The sequence below is a fragment of the Lissotriton vulgaris genome, chromosome 6 (assembly GCF_964263255.1).
Source record: "Lissotriton vulgaris chromosome 6, aLisVul1.2, whole genome shotgun sequence".
Classification (NCBI taxonomy): Eukaryota; Metazoa; Chordata; class Amphibia; order Caudata; family Salamandridae; genus Lissotriton; species Lissotriton vulgaris.
In genome coordinates, this window is record NC_141694.1 from 1,002,832,642 (window position 1) to 1,002,850,581 (window position 17,940).

The following is a 17,940-nucleotide window of genomic DNA, read 5'->3' on the forward strand; positions in this document are numbered from 1 at the left end:
GGTAGGGATCCCACGTCTTCGGGCACATTCCGCCCCTTACGCTACTGAATGGGGACTACAAAATGTTAGCAGGCATTTTAGCAGGTATATTGGCGCCGGTTATCCCACAATTGGTTCATAGAGACCAAAATGGGTATGTGCCTGCTCGGAAGACATCACTTGACATTCATCGCTATTCCAGGTAAGGCGATGTGCTGCAGTAGATTGGCCTACAGCAGGTTGTGTCTTGTTAGACATGGAGAAGGCGTTTGATACGGTCAAGTGGCTGGATCTGTTTGCCGTGCTCTCTTGCTTTGGATTAGGGCCATTAATACTAATCCTCATTGGGTTGCTATATGGTGCTCCTTCTGTTCGGGTGCGTCTGGGGACTCTATTCTGTGAATCTATACTAATAGAAAGGGGTACCCTGTTGGGTACCCTCTCTCCCCATACATTTTTGCCCTGGGAATTAAAGAGCTGGCGATGGCATTGCGAAATTTGGTGCCGGAGTGGGGAATACACCTCAGAGACGGCCTGCATGCAGTCTCACTTTATGCAGATGATATCCTGCTCTATGTCAAAGATCTTCGGGCGGTCCCACAGGTGATCCCGGACACACTGTGGTCATTTGCTCCGGGCTGAGTGTACACTGGGGTAAATCTGTTTTTTCTCTGCACCCTTGGAATGGAAGATCCACAGTTAGAAGTGGGTGGGACAGTGGTCCACTGGCAACCAGTTGCATATCGATACTTGGGTATACGCATCTACCATGATGACTGGGATCTTCTGGATAGCAACATCTCCAGGGCAGTTACAGCGCTCAAATCTCAAATTGAATTTTGGAATATGCTTAACCTGTAAATTATAGGCAGGGTAGAATTGATTAAGATGATAATGTTGCCTCGTCTTCTCTAATATTTCACCAACCTCCCACTTTACTTACCTGTTTCCTTCTTTAGTTCCCTTGAAGGGATCAGCAGGGCTTTTATCGGGAATAATACGTGATTCAGGGTAGCATTGAAGAAGTTGTACTTACCACAGGAACAGGGTGGGCTGGCCTTACCCAATTTAGAACATTATTGTTTGGTGTCCCAGATAATGTTGGTGGCGAAATGGGTGAAGGAGCTCAACTTGACTGATTCGGCTGAAAGATAGCCCCTGTATTCCAAAGACAGCATCCTCTTCCTTTTTCACCCAGCGATCAGATCCTACAAGCCGCTGCCATTGTTGGTTCTGATTGCGCAGAAATGCTTTCGCAGGGCACTGCACCTCACCAAACACAGTACACGTATCCACCCGTACTGCCCCTACAAGGTATGCCAACGGCAAGGGGAGTCCGGGCAACAGACCTCCCTGATTGGCTGGGGGCCGGTATATCCCCATTGGTAGATCTCTATGGGGAAGGAGCTTTACGGCTGTTCCTCTCATTAACGGAAGGGGAAGGAGTCCCTCCTGGCCAGTTCTTGATACAAGCCACATTTATAGCCAAGATGCGCCGTCCACAAAGAAAAAACACAATGATGGATAATGAAAAGGTGGAGAGGGGTTTGAATATTCAATCACCCGATTTCACCACTCACGGGGATTGAGCAAGATCTTTTTATCCTACCCAACCTCCTCACAGGATGGACAATTTCACTGCAGGAGACACATGGGTCCGGGCAACAGAGGCCCACAGATCACCAGACCTGACAAATACTGCTAATGGGGCAAGAACGAGTTGGCAAGGTGCCTGGGGACAGTTAAAGCCCGGGGAAAGAGGTTACAAAAGTTAGATCGGACCTCAGCTGCTTGTCCATTTGTTTTAATTTTAGCAAATGTCCCCGAGCCGAGATGGGCTCAGATAGAGATAACTGAGTAGCTTATAGCAAAAGCCCTCCATTGGTTGACTAGATGTGCGAGGGGGACAGGTGACCTTAGTAGTAATATTATTATGGCAAGGAGAGTACCTCGAGAGGGAATGAGCCCTAACTCAACATTGGGTGATTGCATTGTGGTTAATCTTAATGACAGAAGAGTGGTAGTGGACCTGTTAAGGGTACTCCCCAATGTACCCTGCCCAGGCTCACAGATCCACGGTCTTTCTTTGGGGTATTTTTACAAATCCAGTAGGCCTTAGAACTTTGAGCTCGTATGGGACAGAAATGCAACTCACATCCCCATTGTGCACCATGACCTGTACCTGTTAGGTTTAAAACGGGGGTTAACAATCACTTTAGCACTTAGGAAGATTTGGAGTCTTGCGACTGACTGAGTAATGAATATCTAGGCCCATATATGGCTAACAATCCGAGATCATGAGACAAAAAAGGGGTGCGGGGGGGAGACAAAGGGGCTGACAGGCATTGTTCAAAAATAGCTAACTGGGGGAAGAGGCAAGATATCGGCCGCAAGCACGGCCGTGTGAGGTGCTTTCTCCACAAGCCCCGTGTGATTCCCCTCTACCTCCTGCAGCTCGCAATTTTCCCCTGGAGCATTCTCTTTGGTGTGCTCTTCTGTGTGCTCCGCTGATAATGCCAATGCTGGGCTCAGTACCGGGACTGAACTGTTCTCGCATCGCACACATCCTGAACAGTGTCAGCTTACCGGGCAGCCTTCTAGGCGTTTGCATGAGGCATGCATTTTTGACCGGCGCTGGTGACGGTCGAGCCCGTGGTTCGCTCTGATTTGCTTTTCGTGTGACCTGAGGCAAGGAGAAACGGCGAGACTGCGGAGGATTCTAGGCGCGCCCCGCGCTTCGAGGCGAGGCGAAAGCTCCGGCGGTTTCCAGGTTACTCAGGAGGGCGTGCAGCTGAAGGTGCTCTAGCAGGGAGGCGGCTGGCGGTGAACGTGGCGCATTGAGTCGAGCGGACTGGGCTCTGCACAGAACGGCAGGGTATTCTCCGTGACTTTTCCTCTCAGCTTGCAACTGCTGTGTGCCGGTTGTCTTACTACTGAGTGCTGCCTCGAGTTCTTGAAGTTTTACAGTTTTTAAGCTCTGTGGCTTTATTGGACCGGCGGCATTTGTGTGGCTACCGCACCTTCGACGAGGTGAGACTTTTACAACATTGTTTTCAATATTGACTGGCAATGGCAAGGGGAAGAGGAGGCTCGAAGAAACAAGGGGGCGTGCCCCCAGTTGAGGTAGTTGACTCTACTGTACCTGGAACTGTTCTAGTTGTGGGAGGCAGTGATACATTGTCTGGTAACGTGATTACTGTGCTGCAGTGACTAATGGTAATACTGTATCTAGTATTCGTGGAACAGGTACAAGTAAAACCGGCCAAGCAAGGGATAATACCAGAAGTAATGTGAATGGCGGTACTTTGGGCTCTGAAACCAGCAATATGCAATATGGGCAGGCAGTTGCTGCAAAGACACAAACAGAACATTTGAATCAGGATATTCCTGCTAAGCCACGAACTGTCCATGTTATCTTCAACAAAAAGCAAGAAGTAAAGTCAAAGTCGAGTGCTGAGCCTGAGGTCATGATGAACACTTCCAGCCTAGCCCCCCGGGTGGCAGGGGCAAGTGCGAGTGCCTCTATTGGAGCGTCACCAATTTTACTACCAGTCACTGCAGCAAAGGGAGGTAATGCATTAACGGTAAATGTTGCAGCTACAGCGGATACTAGCTTAATGTCAGGGGCAGTCACCAATAATATTACTGGAACGACGGATAAGGGCAGTGAGTCAGCGTACGCAGGATCAGATGGTAAATTCTATTCCATGTCTGACCTAACTGTAGGATCAGATAAAGAGCATGATGTAGATAGCTCTAGCAACCCTGGTGATTGAGGGGATTTACCTGATGATGATGATGCAGGAGAGGAGTATGAGCAATTCTCCCCTCATGAAACAGTAAGAAAGGTGGTGTGCGAAGGATCGGAGCAGGATCGGAGCCTGCCTGTAGCTCAGTTCGATCTGGAGGAGGATCTGGAAGAGAACTCGATCACTCTTGGTCTGATCTATAAGAGTATAATGGCACACCGCAGTGAGACTAAGGCTGAAGGGCTACGTACACAGGGGGCAGTTAGGAAGCTCCAAAACACGATGCGGCGCTTGGTCAAGACATGTGCTGAAGTCACTACTCGGGTGGTAGAGGTAGAGGAGAGAGTCTCCTCAGCAGAGGATTGCTTAGCTAAGCAACAATCGGCTATTGAGACTTTGCAAAAATCCAAATCAGACGTGGATTGGAAGCTTACGGACTTGGAGAACCAGGCTCATCGCAACAATCTTCGTGTGTTAGGTATTGCCGAGACAAAGTAAGGGTCAGATCCACGTAAATTTATTGTTCAGCTCTTCAAAGATGCCTTCCCAGAACTTAACTCCTGGGATTGGGAAACGGAAGTGATCCGTGCACATAGGTTTCCTTCTGTGTTGCGTCAGCGTGGGAAGGAGAAACAACCTGATTCAAATTCATATCCCAGGGCAATCTTTTTTTTTTTTTTTTAATTTTTGAAAACCTTTATTTGTATAGATGGATGCATACAAATACGGGCCTACAACCCAGGGGCCGGTCACGGAACAAACTGGAAAGCACCATTATCAATTAAAAGTACGGAGTGGTTACGCGATACTACACGATGCTGCGAGTCCATGATGCTAACTAAGCGGAACCACTTGGCATAGGATCAAAGAAGGTTAATTTTATATATTAAGAGAATAAAGGATCGGTTGTATAGTAAGTGTCCTGGTGCACATGTCGGGGAACAAAACCAACTACATCATAATAGGGAATCCACAGATCTGTCATCAGAACAGTCCAAAGCATGCAAACCATAGATGCCCTTGCAATTCTTCTTCGGTAGTGTCCACCCGCAACCCCATGTGCCCAAAGACGAACAGAATATCACTCTCATAATAGTCAAACCATCAGAGAGACGGATAAAGTCGCAGTCATTATACAGCCCAACCAGGAGAGTAAAGAAAATAAAAATACTAGAAAAAGGGAAAAGGGGGACTCCACGTTACTGTACCCGCCCCACGGCGATAATGGCGATCAACAATCCAGATAGCAAACATGCTTAGGGGCGGGGCGACTAAGTCAGGATAAGCAGAACCTAAAGTACCATATTATATAGAAATACCCAATCCTCCCCCCCAGTAACTCACCCCGCGGGAATCATGCACAGTCATGGACACCCAAGAAAAGGACACAAAAGAGCCATAGAAAACAAGTAACTATCTAATAGACCCTAATCCACCCACCCCACCCTGCACCCCTGCAGAAGGCTATGGCCTACCCCCCCAGCAGCGTGCCTGTCGCCCTAAACATGAACCCGAAATATAGAATGAGACAATATAGGGAAAAAGAAAAGAAAAAAAGGGAAAGAGAAAAGCCAGGGGAGAGGATACCATGTAACAAAGCGTACGGCCCCCACCCCCCGCCCATACAAACAATTAGCGCGGCCCAAAACGAAACTGGCAAGTTTTCAGGTAGCCATACATATTAAGGATTCAACAAATTATCACAATTTGGGGCAGTCCATAACTCCGTGCACCGAACAGCAGTCCTCCGGATTAAGAACCGGGCTCACCCCAGTCCTTTCTTAGCTATCGCCACGATGTATGTCGATGTAGTGGGCATAAAACAAAGTGGTGAGAAAAGGCCGTGGAGCAGCCGCTGACCGGCCAATGGAAGCAACCCATGGGATCTCCTCCGCCGATGGTAATGCAAAAGCTGTTTACGGCAGTCATGTACACCAGTGTCAATGATCACCAGCAATTCCTCCCGCTTGCGTATCAGGGCATCGCTACCCCCACCAGGTAACGGGGAACAGTCAGCAACCACCTCGGGCCCATTCTCATCTCTGAGGGACGGCCCGGGAGCAATGGTGGTTACCACATTGTCTTGTACACAAGGATCCCGGGCCAAAGTCACTTGCCAAAACTTCAGCGCTCGTAGGACGTCGCCAATCGTGGGTTCGGGCTCCCCAGTGCAGGCCCCAGCACAGTACAGAGGCACAGCATCGGCATCCCGGGGCGTTCCACAGCATACGGCATCGGCCGCCATTTTGCGAGTACAGCGCCGTCCCTTCGAGACCGACTCCTGGGGTGGGCTCACCAGCAGGGCCCCCGCGGGATCCCCCTCAGGCACACAAACAGCAACCACGGTGCAGAAATGAGAACCACCAAAAGAGGGGGACCCGCCAGCGCCACCGCTCCGCTGGAATCACTCTCCGCCACCGAGCGATGAAGTTCGGAATGGCCGGGCAAGGCAACAAAGGGGGGAGCCACCAACACGGCGTCCCCCACACACAACTTGCCGCACCTCACCGCTGGAACAGCGGACGGTAGTCCCAGGCGCGTTCAGTTGCCTCCGGCCTTTTCGCACAACGGCATCTTCCGGCCGGCCTCAATCCTCCACCCGAGGCCGCCACCGACACCATCTCGCCGGCCACTCGCTGAAGGCAAGGCCCCGGTCTCCACCCCACGGAGGCCGCACTGCCTGGGAGGACGCCGCTGCGGACCCACTGAACGCCGGATCCACCAGGACGGATGGTAAGTGTCAGCAAACCTTCGTCTGTAAAATGTTATCCTTTTTGGGCAGGATGGGCGACAGGATAGTCGAGTTTGGGCCGGGAGGCCGGCAGAGCCGAGCTACCGTGCGGCCATCACGATGTCGAGCTTGGCTCCTCCCCCCTCCCAGGGCAATCTTAATTTGCTTGAATAACTATTTACTTCGGGAAGCGGTATACGATCTGGCACGCCCTGAGAAAAAACGGAGTGGTTTGGGGTGTGAGTTCTTTGTTCGTCCTGATTTTTGCCCAGCAACAGTGCATGAACATTGGCAACTCAGGAAATTAATTCCTCCTCTCCAGGCTAAGGGGGCTCAAGTTTTTTTGATCAAACCCTCTAAATTAAAGATTATTTTCAGAGGTCAAACAAGATACTTTACATCCGGGACGGCTACACAGGATTATATGAAGGAAATGTTAAATCACAATGATAATAGTACAAACAATATTTGTTTGTGTGTTCTATGTGTGACACTACAGTACTCATTGGATGTTTCCTAGGGCAAATTGTGCAACTTTGTTTTTTTTTCTTTCTTCAGTTATAGGGGTCTTTCTCTCCAACTTATGGACATTTTTTGGCAGACTATTCGCTTTTGTGGGGTGATATCCCCTTTTTTCTGATTTTCTTTTTTTTTTGGTCTGATTTCAGGCTGTATGATCCAGTACGGCGAGAGAGACACAAGGGGTGGGGGCAGGGGAGTCAATTGGAGGGGCATTGGATAAAGCATTTCTACATCGCTGAAGACATGATCTTTAAGCCTCATTTTGGGTGGTGGTGGGGGGTATGGGGAGGGTTTGGGGGGGTGGTGAAAAACAGAAAACAGTACATGAGTATAATATGGAAATGAGTCTTTTTGGGGCAGATATTGCTCTTTTGCAGGTAGTTTGTGGAGCAAGGCGACAGAGTTTTGATATAGATAGATGGCGGGCAGGGGTATTAGGATAAGTACATTGAACGTGGGGGGGTTGAATTCATTGGATAAAAGACGGCGGGTGGCGCAAGAGTTACGAGCTTTGTATTGTAATATAATTTGTCTCCAGGAGACCCATATGGTTTGGTCAAAGCGCCATCTGCTTGAGGAGCTGGGATTCAACCTTATAGCCTGTACTAAATTTGCAGGGACGGCTAGAGGAGTTGCAATTTTGGGTAAAAAACATATCGGCAATACAGGCAGAATTTTAACGGATGGACTGGGTAGGTGGGCAATTATAGAATGTATAGTTGGTCCTACAGTATTTACGGTCTGCTCAGTTTATGGGGTAAATTTAGATGAGGCAGATACTTTAGAGTTTTTAAATGTGGAGCTAGCATCTTGGCCCACCCCATTGATCCTGTGTGGGGACTTAAATATAAATGTAACACCTAATATAATATGTAACGAAGAGTCGAGATACATTGGTAGGAAACCGCTTGTTTTTTTCGGCATTACAGGCATTACTGATTGCTCACGGATTGGTGGATGTGTGGGCTTATTTAAGAGGGGCGGCTCCGGGCTACACTTTTTTTTTCTTTTCCCCATCGTAAGTTAGTATGGCTTGATTATTTTTTTGCAGCAAAGTCACTACTAAATCAGGCTGTAATTCAGGTATACCCAAGAATCACATCTGATCATGGGCCGGTAGTTCTCTCAATAGTAGGCATAGTAGCAGTTACAAGGCCGAGAGGATTTTCCTTCGACCTTAAACTTCTGTTGGAGCAGTAATTTATCGATAATATGCAACAATGGATTATTACTTTCTTTAATATAAACCGTGGGACTAGTAGTGTAGGATGTGTTTGGGACAGTCTTAAGGCTGCGGTTAGAGGAGAAGCTCTGAGCTTCGGTTTATATAATCAAAAAAAACAGGCAGCTAATTTTCAAGAGTCTTACCACGGACTGAAGAAGGCTGAGGAGGCACTCGTACAGGGAATTCAGATGGGTGTGGACATAACTGAATTGATCACGTCAGTGGCTTGATGGAAAGCAAGATTAAATCTTCATTGGTCTAAGGAAAATGCAAACATTTTTTTTATTAAACGACAAATTCAATATGAGTATGGCGAGGCAAGTGGCAGATGCTTCGCCCAAAAATTAAGAGTGAAGGAGGCAGCTCAACGGATAGATAATATTTTGGACTCAAATGGTAATTCCGTGGAAAATGAAACTGGTATCTTGGAGGTGTTCAGACAATTTTATGAGAAACTATACCATAGGGATGAGTATGACAATGATGAGGCCGCCACTCTTATTAATCAGTATTGCAGGGCAGATCTCCCTATTGAAGAGGCAGAAGCTCTAGAAGCTCCGATTTCACTAGAGGAGTTGGAGTTAGCAGTAAACGGGCTGGCAAGGGGTAAGGCGGCAGGGCCCGATAAACTTCCGGTGGAAATTTATAAAACTTTTTTTTCTGTTTTAAAGTCAGATCTTCTCTCAAAAATGCACATGGCCAAGAAAGGGGCCCCCCTATGAGCGAAGCTTGTATAGTAGTGTTCCATAAAAAAGTCAAGCCATTGAATTTACCTGGTTCTTTCCGTCCCATTTCGCTTTTAAATGCGGATGGGAATATTTACTCGAAAATTTTAGCCAATAGGCTGTCATCTGTTATTACTTCGTTAGTTTCCACCATACAACATGGGTTTATACCGCACCGAGGAACGGTGAATCATGTTCGCCGTGTTATAACTTTATTTGATTACGCTAATGTAACCCGGGAGCCATTATGTTTAATTTTGTTAGATGCAGAGAAAGCCTTCGACCGAGTCGCATGGTGCTTTCTGTGGGATGTTATGAGGCGTCGGGGCTTTAGGCAAGAGTTTATAACATCTTTGCAGATTCTGTACTACCAACCTATTGCCCACATTAGCACCATGGGACTCGAGTCAGAGGTGGTTTAAATACAAAGGGGGACAAGGCAAGGCTGCCCTTGTTCCCCTCTTCTATTTTCATTATATATTGAGCCGTTTTTAAGAATGTTGGAAGCAAGTACCAGGATACAACCTGTGGCGGTACAAACTTATCAGTTTAAAGTCCTCGCCTATGCGGACGATGTTGCCGTCATTACTTCGTATCCAATTATAGCGATGCAGGAGGTTGAACACCTTGCCTTAAAATTTGGCCTGGTTTCAGGCTATAAGTTAAATGCTGCTAAGACCCAGCTGTTATGTGCCAATATGCCGAAGTATTCTGATCCTAGGGTATGCCAGAAGGCTACCTATTTGGGAATCAAGTTAAGGGTCTCTACAACTGCCCTGGTTAAATCTAATTGGGAGGGTCTTCTTGCGGGGGTAAAGATCAGGGGGAATGTTTGCATCTCTCTCTAGTGGGGAGATGCAATTTATTAAAAATGATGATACTCCTGCACATACTTTATTTCTTTAGATGTGTGTCTTTAGAAATCCCTAAGGCACGCTTGACACAGCTTCAAACTATTGGTATGCGCTTTATGTGGTCTGATGGTAAGGCGCGTAGGGCTGCCCGATATATGATTTTACTAAGAAAATTAGGTGGCTGGTCAGTACCAGACTTTGCGCTTTACTACTATGCTTGTATGATACAAGGCATGAATGTTTTGTTAACTGGGGATACCCCCTGGGATATTGCGGAATGTCCATCTATATATCAGATGCTTCTGGGGGTAAAAGCGAGAAATTGTCTGTTTTTGTACTTGGAGTGGAGCTACTATAAGGGCACGATACTTAAGATTCTGGCGGCAGCATATAAAGTTTGGCGGGTTGTAAGGAATATGTTTTGTTTTGGGAAAACTTCTTGGTATACCCCTTTGGTATCCTCAATATTTTTACCCGTGGATTTATGGGATTGGGTGGTTTATGATTGGAGGGGGAAGGGTATAAAGATGGTGGGGGATTTGTATAGCGAAGGTTGTCTGAAATCCTTTGAACAATTGAGGGAACAGTATCAGCTACCTAGGGAGCACTTTGCCAAGTATTTACAAATTAGGAACTATTTGGTGAACAGTGGAGGTACTTTTCTCACTAACTTTTTGATAGAAGATATTAGGAAAACTGCAAGGATAGGTGTGCTATATGGTCATATGTTAAGTACGAAGGCTAATGATATTGAACAACAAAATGTTAAATGGGGGACCAAATTAGGTAGGCAAGATATACAGATTTAAATTTCTTTAGAATTGGCTAAAAATGTGTTCCTCTCGGCTAAGTTATCAGCGCAGGATTTCAAGTCACTCTTTAATCTATACTACACACCAGATAAGGTTTCAAAATGGTCGGGGGATGTTATTGGTAAATGTTTCCGCTGTGGTCATCCATCTGCAGATGACCTTCATGTTTTTTTTGGTTGTTCATCGTTGGCAAGGTTATTAATGCAGGTGGACAAATGCTTATCAGATATTGTTGGTATTCCACTCCGATTGACAGCCACGCAGATTCTTTTAGGGGTAGAAATGGGATCAGAAGAGATTGGCACACCAAGTCAACATGTTAATTTAATATTCTTAGCAACAGCTGTATATAGGCTTAGTATTGCATCCTGTTGGCTGCAGCAGGAACCGCCCTCTTTTGAAATGTGGAGGGCACGCTTATTCACAGTTTATAATATGGAGTACAGTCTATATGCTCTGAAGGGTTATCGAAAGAGAAAGCTTTGTGAACAAATATAGGGGTGTGTGAGGCGGTACTTAGAACCCGAAGCGTAAATCCTGCTCATGTTTATCTATGTATCAAAATTGCTCATATGTCTTGTATCTTTTTCCTTGGTTCTCAATGAGATTTTCTAATTATAAGTTACGAATGCTTTTCTGCCCTGCCAGAGCACACAGCTAGTTCTTTGTATTACGTAGGGTTCTTTATTCCTAATTTGGGTTGATGGTTTAAGACATTGATTTTGGATACTGAATTGAACGGCTGCAATCATACATTTTTTTATGTTTAAGTGATTCATTCCTATTGTCTCATGTACCTTGCAAAAATAAATTTAACAAAAAATAAATAAAAATAGCTAACTGGAACATAGCAGGCTTAACCCCTTAACTGCTAGGCCTCCTTCCCCTTATGCAGAGCCCTTTTTTGTCTATTTGGGGTAGTTCGCGCTTAGACCCCTGTAACTGTTTGAAGAATGTTGTCTTATTTGCTAAAGTGCCCATGTGGACTGACGTGGTTTAAACTGAACAAAAAGTGAAAGTGAGGTTGATCGAACACAAAAGCAATATTCATACCAAGAACCGTAAATCTACCATTGCTGTACATATTTGTTACCCACAATCATGTTGTTAGCCAATAGTACCCATTAACCCCTTCGCTGCTATGTCTTTTCCCCCCTGTGCTAAGCCTTTTTTGGGCTATTTGGGGTAGTTCGTGCTTAGGCCCCTGTAACTTTTTTACCACACAGCTAAAGTTAGTTTTTGGGCAGTAAAAAGTGCTGCAAATGAAAGTGTCTGTTTTTTCCCCTGTGTTTTCCCCTGCAAATGATATCAACAAAGGGTTTGTGCGGATGAATCACCGTTTTCCCAGCTTTTAGGGACTGACAATCTTTTGTCAGAAAACCAACATTTTTTTACACAGTTTTAGCATTTTACTGGGACATAGCCTATTTTTGCTATTTTTGTGCTTTCAACCTCCTTCCAGTTAATGGTAAAAATGGGTATGAAAGCAAAGATGTATCCTGGAAAGCTATACATTTCTGAAAAGTAGACCATATTTAAAATTCAGCAAGGGATCATTTGTTTAGACCCTTCAAGGTTGTCATACATAAACTAACAGTTGAAAACAGAAAACATTGAAAATGAGTTAATAAAACAGCCATTTGGGCCAACACTTTCACCTGTAACGTCTACGAAGTATGACAGATGTTTGAAAGCAATATACTGTTATATCCGCTAGACTATTCTGGTTGGGGGGATATATAGGACTTGTAGGTTCACCTAGAACTCGAGGAACCCAGAGCCAATAACGAAGCAGCGTCTTGCAATGGTTTTTTATTGTGTACCGGGTATATAGCAATTCATTTGGGAAAATATAATCAGGGAAAAATTGGTGTGAAAGTCACCTATGTATTTCTGGAATGGGAACAAAATATAGAGTTTAGAAACAGTAGCTATTTGCACATCTCCGAAATTGTGGGTACCCATACCAGTATGTGAATTATTGGTCATTTTTCAAAGTGACTTCTTTTTTACACATTGTCTTACATTTGTAAGGCAGTAATGCATTGAAAGTCAATAGGTAATAACAGTTGGTCTACAATTATGTGTTCCCCTAAGTCTCCCGTTAAAAATGGTACCTCACTTGTATGGGTAGGTGTAGTGCCTGCGACAGGAAACGGCTCAAAATGCAACATGGACACGCCACATTTTCACAGTGAAAACTGACCCTTTTTTTGCAAAGTGCCTAGCTGTAGATTTTGAACCCTAGCTCTGCCGGCACCTAGGGAAACCTAGTAAAACTATACATTTTTGAAAACTAGACACCCAGGGAAATCCAGGATGGGGTGACTTGTCTGGCTCTCATCGGGTTCTGTTACCCAGACTCCCTTGCAAACCTCAAACTTTCTAAAACAAACATATTTTCCTCACATTTCTGTGGTGGAAAGTTCTGGAATCTGCTTGGATACACAAAATTCCACCCACCCTGCATTCCCTAAAGTCTTCCGAGAAAAATGGTACCTCACTTGCGTGGGTGGGTCAAGTACCCGCAACAGGCAAGGGCCCAAAACGTATTGTGGAGACATCAAAATTACCTATCACAAAATTATCTTCTTTTGCAAGGGGGGTCACATGAGTTTTTGGTCCCGGGGTCGGCAGCAATCTAGGGAGAGCCAACCAAACCCACACATTTCTGAAAACTAGACACCCAGGGAATTCCAGGGAGGTCTGACTTGAGTGGATCCCCCAACTTTTTTTTACCCAGAATCCCTTGCAAACCTCAAATTTCTCTGAAAAAATCACTTTTTCAACACATTTTTGTGTGGGAAAGTTGTGGGATCACCGGGCTGACACAAATTTCCTACCACCCAGTGTTTCTCCAGGTCTCCCGATGAACAAGGTACTTACCTTTGATAACAATATATCTGTAAGAAACATTAGTTCGTTATCGATTCCTTAACTTAGAATTACCCCCAGGCGTCAGACTTGATCCAGAAAGTTTTTTCGTCAACACTTCCTCTGCGCGTTGGAGGGTGGCATCAGTCGGCTCCGCGTTCGTCGGAGGCATCGTGGTCGCTGGAATGACATTAAAGCAGCTACTTAGACACCGCCCTCGTGCGCTGATGTCAGTTCTGCACACGACCTTCCGCGCAAGAAACACAGAGCCTTGCAACACACTAAACACTGGTGCACAAACCTAGGGCCCTGAAAGGAAGTCCTTAACCCTAGAAATCAGTTCGCAGAACAGGGAGGATGGGTGGGGCGGTAAGGAATCTATAACTAACTAATGTTTTTTACAGATATATCGTTACCGAAGGCAAGTAATTTTATCATCTGAAAGAAACACGTTAGTTATAGATTCCTTTTTTTTTTTTTTTTTTTTTTTTTGGTGTTCAAATCTGCTTTATTCATAAAAGTACAGTAGGATACACAGCTTGAGGCGCCCACAACCCGGAGGCCGGCAGCAATAGTGGAGCAACATTACACAGCCTTGTAGCCGGCATCCCGGGGGCCCGGCGGCACATCACAGAAATAGATAGTGTCACAGCATCGTCCGGTGGAGCAGGTCAAGGAAGGATGTGCTGCAGTCGAACAGGTTTTTTGTGAGCGAGAAGAGAATCCCACGCTCTTATTTTTTGTAACACGGAAAACAAGAACCAAGAAAAAGAACAAAAAACCAACATTTCAACGAGGTTACGTGTAAGCGGTGGTGCATTACTGTGCGACGATAATGTATGGTAGTGGTGTAGTGTGGGGGCTCTGCCAGGTGCCATTGCGTGGGGTGGTGAATGTCCCAGGCTCAAAGTCCTAGGTTAGCGGCAGCTCGTGGGGTGGCAGTGCAGAGTTTCTAGGGGTATGCAGGACAGTACTCCCCGGAGGGGAGGGGGGGGGGGGATCCTCGTCTACGTGTCTGGGAGGGAATATAGGTATAGGAAGGGGCGAGGGGGCAGCACCGTGGAGACTAGGGCCACACGCTCTACGAGGAGACAGCAGGGGCACCGAGGTCCCTCAAGTGGAGAAAAGCAGCACGTGTCCTCCTTAGCCAAGCATCAAAAATGTAGTGAAAAGTATTATTGTGGTTGGGAAATGGTGGGTTCATCGCCCGATAGTGTATCATCGTCCGAACGTTTAAGCAGGTAGTGTACCAGCGGGTCCCAAATGTTCCTAGGTCTACTTGTGAGAGGCAATAATTCGGAAAAAGTGGTGTGTTGATCCTGGCAATATGTTAGGTCAGTTAGCCAATCTTTGAACTTGGGCGCTCTGCCTCTGCTCCAACGGCAAGCGACACGTCGCTTGGCCAGGAGGAATGCTATGTCGGCGAATTTTCTGCATCCCTTAGATATGTGCTTTGTATATCCAAGGATGGCTACCAGAGGGTCCGCAGGAATCTCCTCATCCACCATCTGCGCAACAGCCTCAATGACCTGTCGCCAGTAGTCAGCAATCTGGGGGCAGGACCATGCCAAGTGGAGAAAGTCAGCATGCTCAGCTCGACATCGTTCACAGCGGTCACTATCGGCCAGCCCGAATCTGTATTTCCGGACCGGTGTGTAGTAAATCCTCTGCAGGTATTTATAATGTATAATTTTCAACCTGCAGCTGGCAGAGATGCGGGAAGTCAATGTACAGCAGTACTTCCATTGGTCGTCCGAGACCTCAGTGCCAAGTTCTGCTGCCCAGTGCAATCGGGCGGCAGAGACCGGTAGAGGAGCAGCTCCGCGATATTGGCGGTAGAGCCCAGAGACCAAATGGGCCCCATCTTGTGATTCCAAAAGGTGGTGTAGCGGTGGTAAGGTCGCAGGTTCAGCAGGGTAATCTGGAAGGATGTCCCGCATCCCAGCGCGCAGACGAATATAGTAAAAGAGTTCAAGGGGCGTGTGTGCTTGCATTTTGAAAAAAAGATCCGCCGTTTTGAAAAGTCCGTTGTGAAACAGATCTCCCCAGTAGGTGATATGGAGTTTGTCACAGAGCTGCCGGAACCCCAGTTCCGATAACAAGGCAAGTTTTGGGTGATAGGCTAGAGGAAGTTTAGGGGAGTAGGGCAGCGTGCAGAGCAGCCGCCGGGCGATGCGTCGCCACGCATCTAGCGTGCAGGAGACCGAGGTATTCGAGGTAGAGATGGAAGTCTCGGGACAGTGTATCAGGCCGTTCAATGGAAGAGGGTGTGCTATCCAATCTTCCACTGCTATGTGTGGCATGAAGGGGGTAGGAGCCATCCAGTGGTAGGCAAAATGCGCTTGTGCGCACAGGTAGTATGCTTCGAAATCAGGGATGTCGAAGCCGCCTTGGTCATAGGGAAGGGTCAACGTGGACCACTTTAGTCGGGGAGATTTGCCACCCCAAAAGAGTCTGCGCAGCTCGGCGCGGAGTGTCTTGAAAAAAAAAGCGCCAGGGTAGTAGGGGATATTGAGGAAAAAGTACAGGAAGCGGGGCAATATCACCATTTTTATGAGGGAGGCCCTGCCAGCCATGGAGAGTGGCAACGTGATCCACCTGTCGACGGAGGCGGCCAGTTTGGTTATGGCCACTCCATAATTGGAGCGGAGTGTCTCATCTTTATCCCGTGCCACACGGATCCCCAAGTAGCGAAGATCATCTCGGCACCACACCAACGGGTAATCTAGTGGGAAGTCACGTACCGCATCCGTAAGGGGAAAAAATTGTGATTTTGACCAGTTAATGTGAACACCTGACAGTCCTCCGAAAAGGACGAACTCACGAAGTAGGGGGTTAAGGTGTAGCTCCGGGAACTTGACATATAGTGTGATGTCATCCGCATAGAGGGACACATCGATTTGCCGCTGCAAGCATTGTATCGCTCCCTCTCGGTGTAATTGGCGCAAGCGGCATGCTAGTGGTTCGACCGCAATAGCAAACAATAGAGGTGAGAACGGGCACCCCTGGCGGGTGCCTCTCGTGAGGCTGATGGGTGACGATAGCTTCCCATTTATCAGTACTCTCGCCGTGGGATCCGTGTAGAGGAGACGCACCCAGGCTAAGAACAGTTTAGGGAAACCCATGCGGGCCAGGACCGAGAAGAGGTAGGGCCATTCGACAGAGTCGAATGCCTTGGTAGCGTCAAGGAATACAGCCGCCACTGGGACATCAGGATGGACCGAGCGAAGCAGGGAAAAAAGGGTGCGGAGATTATGGGAAGTGGATCTACCCGCCACGAAGCCAGATTGGTCGGGCAGGACAATTCTAGTCATGAGCAGAGAGAGTCTCGTGGCGAGAACCTTGGCAAGAATCTTCACATCACAGTTTAGAAGGGAGAGTGGACGGTAAGAGTCACAGGAGGTAGGGTCCTTGCCAGGTTTCAGGAGAGAGGTGATAACCACCTCGCGCATAGAGCGGGGTAACACCCCATCAGCTAACGATTCAGTGAAGACTTCGCTAAGCACGGGTGCCATAATATCAATATAAGCTTTGTAAAATTCGGCTGGAATGCCATCGAGCCCTGGGGCCTTCCCATTCTGGAGGGACATAATGGCCTCGCGAACCTCCTCGAGCTCGAAAGGCGCCGCAAGGAACTCTCTATCGCCATCACTGAGCCAGCATAGCGCTACGTCGTTCATATAGTCAGCGTATGGAGCATCCGCCTCTGCCTTGGAAGTATATAGTGTTGAGTAGTGCGTCGTGAATGCAGCGAGTATCTCATCCGATTCTCTAGTGACAGTGCCAGTCTCATCAGTGAGCTCTAATATGGTGTTGTGTTCTCGTGGTGTACGCGTGAGTGAGGCCAGTACCTTACCAGGTCTATCCCCTTCACAGTACTTCCGGGCCACCCAGTGTTTGCCCCGATATTTCGCCTCCCTGGCAGCCTCCTCCTCATACTTGGATAGTGTGTCCCTAAAGGTTATCTGTAGGTGTGGGTCATCCCCTGCCGCCATTTGGAGCTCTAGTGTTCGCAGCTCTCCTTCTAATGTGGTAATGGTACGTAGAATATCCCGCAGGACCCCATGGCTTTTAGAAATGCAGAAGCCCCTTATAGTGACCTTGAAAGCTTCCCATATGTGTTCCACTGATTCCACTGAGCCCTTGTTTCTAGGGAAGAAATCCCTAATCTCCTCACCCAACTCCGTGCGAAAAAGCTCATCAAGAAGCGTATCTGGGCCCAGCCTCCACTGCGGTCTCGGATTGTCCCACCCAGGAGTCCAGAACTGCAGTCTAACAGGGCTGTGATCTGAATAGGTTCTGGGCAAATGGTCAACATCCAACAGTTCCTTAGTGATGCCCCGGGTTACCAAAAAGTAATCCAAGCGCGCCCAAGTCCCGGTGTGAGGTGTAAAGTGCGTGCCCTCCCGTCCGTGGGGATGTAGCTGTCGCCAGGCGTCAAACAGACCACCCTCCTCCACCACTCCCTC